This window comes from Athene cunicularia (assembly GCF_003259725.1).
Source record: "Athene cunicularia isolate RWA chromosome 2 unlocalized genomic scaffold, athCun1 chr2_part1, whole genome shotgun sequence".
Taxonomy (NCBI): domain Eukaryota; kingdom Metazoa; phylum Chordata; class Aves; order Strigiformes; family Strigidae; genus Athene; species Athene cunicularia.
Genome location: NW_020799095.1, coordinates 19,404,239 through 19,411,396, shown reverse-complemented (window position 1 = coordinate 19,411,396; position 7,158 = coordinate 19,404,239).

Here is a 7,158-nt window from a genome sequence, read left to right as displayed (position 1 = left end):
CCTCTTGTCCTATTGCTTATTACTTGGTTAAAGAGACTCATCCCCAGCTCTCTGCACCCTCCTTTCAGGGAGCTGTAGCGGGCAATGAGGTCTCCCCTCAGCCTCCTCTTCTCCAGACTAAACCCCCCCAGTTCCCTCAGCCGCTCCCCGTACGACCTGTGCTCCAGACCCTGCACCAGCTCCGTTGCCCTTCTCTGGACACGCTCGAGTCATTCAATGTCCTTTTTGTAGTGAGGGGCCCAAAACTGAACACAGGAATCGAGGGGCGGCCTCACCAGTGCCGAGTACAGGGGTCAGATCCCTTCCCTGTCCCTGCTGGCCACGCTATTGCTGACACAAGCCAGGATGCCATTGGCCTTCTTGGCCACCTGGGCACACTGCTGGCTCCTGTTCAGCTGGCTGTCAATCAACACCCCCAGGTCCCTCTCTGACTGGCAGCTCTCCAGCCACTCCTCCCCAAGCCTGTAGCGCTGCTGGGGGTTGTTGTGGCCCAAGGGCAGCCCCCGGCATTTGCCCTTATGGAAACTCCTCCAGTTGGCCTCAGCCCATGGCTCCAGCCTGTCCAGGTCTCTCTCGAGCAGATCAACACTCCCACCCAACTGACTGAGGGTGCACTGGATCCCTCGTCTAGATCATCAATAAAGATGTTAAACAGGAGTGGCCCCAAAACCAAGCCCTGGGAGACACCACTCGTGACCAGCTGCCAACCGGATTTAACTCCATTAACCACAACTCTTCAGGCTCACCCAGCCAGCCAGTTTTTCACTTTAGCGAAGCATTAGATATGCCAGGTTCAGTGTCGGGATGTGTATTTGGTTTCTAATACAGGCTCAAGGTCTTACTTGGCACCATTAATTCCTGCATGGCAAGTTTTTCCCTAGCAAATTGCAAGTGCAAAGACATTCTCCCTCAAATTATTTTGGGCAATCCAGAATGAACATGAATTCACTAAAAACTGTTTTGAACATTATGTTCAAACAGCAACTGAAAGTTTTGTTTCTGTTTTTAAAATTCTTGATTAGAAACATTTTCTGCAGGTAACTTTTTTTTCTAGACATGATGAGATGAAGAGTTTCAACCTTCTTAGCAATTTTTCATGGCTAAAACCATTTTCTATATTTACCTGTGAATAGTTTTAGCAAACATCTGCTTCCCTGTTTACTGAATGAATTATACATCCAATGCCAATCACGCAGTCCTGTTTCTAAAAAACTTAAGATGCAACTCTGGCAGATGATTCCTGTGTCAAGGGGAACCTGTTGGGGAAGGGAGGCTGAAGATAGGAAATCCAGATTAATTAAAGAAAACAAAAGTTGTTCGCGTTCTGGTTATACTCTGTAGTGCATTGCATAGTGCCATCTCATGCCCTGAGTGAGACTGCTCTGTCCCTAGCTGCGCCTGCCTCACCCAGGGAAAAGGGTTTGGTTTAATAACTTTGGCCAGGGAGAAAAGTGCTTGAAAACCCCCCCTTGCACTGATGAGGCCAGGCTGGTGTCACAGCATCTGAAGTTGGCAGACAGAAGAGCTTGTGCACCTTGCAGAGCCCTTCTCATTGAGCTGAGCCACAGAGCACCTGGCACCCTGATGGCCACCCCACCTACTCTCACCAAGTTGCTTCGGCAGGATGGGAAAGAAAGATTTATGGAAAACAGATGGAGACAGATGTGTGGAAGAGGAAAGGGAGGACAATGAGAGGAAACCACAACTTCTGGTCTCCCATGCTTTGCCCAACCTCTGGCCATGGCAGCTGACAGCCACTGCCCATCCTCGCTACATCTCTCCCAGCACTCACCTCATAAACACTTTGATGTGATGAGGATGACCAGGCCGCTCTGCACCTGCCCAGTGCAGCCACCAACTGCACAGCCCCAGAGGACCACCAGTTGCACCACCCCAGTATCTCAGGTGGGACATTCCTTCCATCCCCTTTCTCTCACAGGAGACAGGTGGGGACAAGGCTGCTTGTAGTGCCCTGTAGGGGCTTTCTGAGCAAGCCTTGCCCCTCTGACACTCCCACTAATGGAACAAATTGAGCCTGGAGGAGAAAGGAGAGGTGTCAACTATGTTTTCATCCATATTTAGTTTAATTACCTGATTCTAACATTTTTACTATTAAAAAAAAAAACAACACCCAACTTGCTAGTATTAAACAAGAATTCACTCATTTTCCTTCCTTAATACATGACCACAAAGCTCTCAGTGCTTTTTAATGCTTCAACAGACAGTCAAATATTTTTAAGTCGCCATAAATCAAGATATTTCTAGGCAAAATAGGTCTTGAGCAATGTTTGCATGAGAAATTCTCTGGATCCCCAATGCAGGAAATGTCTGAGATTCCTGAGGAAGAGATGTATTAGCAGGGCAAGGTGAGGATCCTCAAGTCTGTACCTCCAGCTTTTGTTACTGGGATGACAAAGGTTTCAAGGCAGCTTAAGTTTGAAGTATTCTGGCTTATGACATAAATATAGGAGCTCACATGCTCCAAGAATTAAATTCTAATAATTTACCAGAAATGTTTTTTAATTAGGACAGAGTAAAGGGGAATTGGAAATAACAGCCCTGACTTAAATCTTCATATATTTTTTCCCTTTTAATTTTTTTTTAAGTAGATACCTTGCAAACTGCATATGATATGACATGATTAGGAGAGGAAATGAAAAAAAAACAAAACCTTCACACCCATTGGACCTTTCTATGTAATTTACAAGGCAAATTCCACAGGTCAGAGTCTCATTTGTGGAGATTTTCCACTTTCCTACTCTCAAGGATCACAGAGGCTATTGCACATCAGCACCCACTGACACCCACAGAGAACCGAACTGTCTGATAAGAGATTGCTTTTGTTTCCCTCAAGCTCCCACGAAGGTATTCAGTACACAGACCAGTATTTGTATTATGCCGTGAAGGGAAGGATTTAGGCCAAAAGAAGCTGGCAGCCATGGCTTTTTAATGAGCCATGTGCTGACAGGCCTGGTTGTGAGCTGTTACAGATGTGCGCCGGACAGTCTAATGAGATGCAGGAAATTCAGGAGGCCAAAAAAACTCTTTGGATTTGCTGGTTACGCTGGTAGGATCAAAACCACTTGTGTTCTACCTGGCATTGCCAAGCAAGGGATATGATCATTGCCCTTATTAAAAACATTGCCTTTTGGGGTAAAGGCACTGATGCACGTTGAATGCCATAAGGGGGAATAAAAGAGGGGCTGAGTCATTAGCAAAGAATGAGAGCACAGGCAGGACAGGATCCTGCAGTGGCACATTAATTATAGTAACATTTTCTGTGATTCCCCTGCTATGTAACCAGAGATGTAAGAGCATGAGCAGGGACCACAGCATGAAAGGAGATATCCAGGATGAATAATCTGAAAAGTAAGGGAAAGGAAACCCCTGGTGAAAGAATAAAACCCCCTGAAAATTTCTCCTCCCCACAGAGCAGAGTCTCCAGCTGATGTGTTCAGCATGGAAGAGGCACCTTTTCCTGGTGCTTTAGCAGAGGAGTGTTCTGGTATTTCTCTCGGAACATGAGTCAGAAGCAGGGGTTGCCAAAAAGCCATGCCAAGTCCTGCTCTCAGTTACATGTGCCCACAACAGCACGGCACGTGAGCAGATATTATCTCAGCACCAACTGAGACATTAGAGGGATTGTGGGCTGCTATGTGCAGCTCTGCGGCTCTTTGGTTTCACCTCTGTTATCTCTGTGCAGTCTGATTATCAACTGTTTTGCAGATGCTACTGCTAATTGCCAGGCCTGCAAATTCAAACAAATCAATGGTAAAGGCCTGCTTTTACTGTTATGTTACAGATAAAACTTATTTTTAACTATGTAACTGATGAAGCACTAGCCAGCAGATGCCCCAGTTTACTTGTTTTTGTCAAAAAAAAAAAAAAAAAAAAAAAGCATAGAAAAGAGTCTATGAAATTAAATAAGACACATATACAGACCTTTCCCAGCACAGCTAGGCTGGCTAGTTTGCCAGAACTATAAAACTATATAAGATATGCAACAGTGACATCTATTGGCACGCAAACTTTGTACAGATCCCTGCTTTATTCCACGATATTTTTAGTTGCATCAGCAATGCCATAAGTGCCTCTCCCACGCTGTTGCAATAGCTCACAGCCGCTTTCAGGCACAGGCTCAGAAACCTGGCAGGGCTGCTAGGTGAAGAGCTGCTTGAATAATTTGCCATTAGGACACGAAGAAATTTAGTCTTCACTATGAACGGCCTATTCTCTTTGCACAGCATAAACTACAGATGGTTCATGCTTCTGCAATCCCCGCTCACAGCAGACTGCCTCTTTTTGTTGTGGGCTGTTTGGGGTTTTTTTTAAAGACATTTCCACTTGTGTAAACCTTCATTTGTAGCAAAAATATTGTCTTTTGACATGCTGGGTTGGAGGGAGAGGGGCAAGAGACTTCGCTGCAACAATTTCTTCTCTCTTGGGAACCCAGTGTTTCTTCAAGGCACAGACAGTTAGAAGCAAGACTGCCAGTAAAGCTATTTCTTCTTTTTGGCTGTGAAGTCCTTCAGGTTGCGTGATAAATCCAGCCCCAGGGAACTATAGCGATCTTCAAGCTCCAAATTTCCCAGCCCATGAGGGAATTGCAGAGTTTTGGAAGTCCTGGGTTAGTGTTTTTAGATCACTTGACTTGCCAGACCCATCTCTTTCAATGTACACCACAGGAGTAACTTTCCTGAGGAAGATTAATTGCCCTCAGAGCCCCAGAGAGTTTTGCTGTCAGTTCCTCCGCTGCATTTATTTGTCAATAAGCTAGGCACTGAGACGGTAAGTGCAGTGCTGTCAAGGCAATAGTTAACATGCGGGCATTAGAGACTTTATCACCTTCTCCTTGCCTGGCTGTGAACAATAAACAGGTGTTTTTACTCCCTTTTTTATTTGCCATTACATTGCACTCTCAACTTTTCCGAATTGGGGTGGCATGGTTTAAGTGGTTTGAGGTTTGCTTCTAACTAAAGCTGCCTGCTTACCGTGTGGCTAAAATAATGGTTCTAACTGAGTATGTGTTTCAATAACTATTATTAACTCCCAGTGATCTTTTCCTATTTGCGTAATTGTACCTGAAACTGTGCAGTTCAATGCAAGAGGATAAACTGTGTTCCTGGAATACAGTGTGCTCAAGTATTTCAGGAGCATTCTTAAGTCAAGTTAAATCTCCAATTTTGTTAGTTTTGTTATGTTTTTTAAGCCTTCTTTCAGTGAAACTATTTCCAATTATTTCAGTTGCAAGCAATTTACCTAGCACCATGTGGCTCTGGGGAGATGTAGGAAAAAGCTTAAAGGGCAAGGTATTTTAACCAAAAGACATCGGTTTGCTTTCCTTGTCCCAACAGAGAAGCCTGCAAAAACCAGAAGAGATCCTACAAAACTGATTTTAAGGTGGATTTTAATTTATATTATTTTACCTGTTTCTTGTAATGAAGTGGTGTCTATTGAAGTTTTATTGTATGAATGGGTTTTGAACCTTCTCACTTCTAAAGCAGCTATCTGTAAAGAAATGTAGGCTGAGTAAGATCACACATCATGAACATTATGAAATCTTGTGTAACAAAAGTAGAGAAGGAAGGGACTGTGAAGAGACTGGATTTCTGTTGTGGTCGCAGTCATTACTGTTGCCCAGGCAGAAGTGGTAGTTGCATTCACTGCTAGTGAGTGGGAAAATAGAGCACAAGCAGAGACAAATGCTGCCCAGTGAGCAGTCAGGTCAGTAAACCTCTGGCATCAGAACTATCCTGGGTGAGCAGTTTTATGCATGCAATACATGATCCTGCCCCTGGGATTACAAGTTTGTCTCTTCATAAGTAATCATCCTGCTAGGTGCCATTCTCACTAAAGAATCCCTGGAGCCAGAGTTGAAGACATGGGAAAGCAAATTCTCAGATGTTTTCACAAAGCTTTTTTCCCTTTTTTTTTTTTTTTTTTTCTTTTTAAAATTAAAATACTGCTTTTATATGTGTTTTCTACAGTTCTTATATACTGGTTGTATTTGTGAACCCAGTCATGCAGGTTTAAAAGATATCTCCAAACTGGAGGCATTTGATCCTGATTATAAACTGAATCACTGTTTTAGGCACTAAAATGATATGTACATCTTAGATGATCAACCCTCATAATGCAAAGGGAAGAAGCCAGAGTCAGAAGGGTACATTGCAAATTACCTTTATTTCTGAAAAATGACAGTCTAATTGCAATACTTTCTCCGACAATTCTGCAGATAACCCCGACTTTTTAAAGTCTCTGCAACTGTCTGGCTGCAGACAATTTGCAGGGGTTCAGAGAAACACTTCATGTTTGCTCCCTAGCTTCTTTTCCACCCGTGTGTCCTTTCTTGACAAAACTGGCTAACACAGCATTGCAAAGAGAGACATCAGCCAAAGCATCCAGGCATCAGCGTGTGGATTAGGGGGCCAGCCAGTGAAAGAACTGTTAAAGTAATATTAACACGGAAATAAATTCGAGAAAATAAAAAGCCATAATGAAATGGTAGTCCAACAACTTTTCTACTTTTCTACTTTGCTTCAAAGGTATCCTGAGGTATCCTTGAACTTGGAAAGAAGTCTTTATCTGTGGTTTTGTCTCTAAAATGAAGTCCTGACAGATGCTGATACTTACAATTATTTTGGAGAGCTGGCATGGACACACAGGGCTTGAAGATGGACAACATTATTTCAAGAAGAGACAGACATGCAGTTGTGGGGTGTTTTTAATTCCTTATCTTTTTCCAGTCTGTTCTGCAAAGAATGTGCTTTGATAGGACTGAAACACAAGGTCCCCCTCTATCAATGCTCACCCATGTACTTTGCTGAGGTCAAAGCAAATTTCAGAAGAAATGTCCTAAATAGAAAGCCTATTCCAAAATGCATCATGTCTTTCCATAATCCAAGCACAGCAACTTTCATAATTCTGTAGAGAAAAGACTTGTCATTTAAAAAGAAATTATTACATTGTTTCAGGAAAAACATCTTCCTGCTCCATGCTGTCCTCAGGCACATTTTCCTCATCATCTAAAACGTTCTATTAAAGTAGGAAGCTGTTTTTTATGGTGCATGACTGTAAGTTTTATATTCACTTTTGGCATCACAGGAATGTTTATTTCCAATAGAATTTTCTTGCAAATTCACCTGTCTCTTATACACA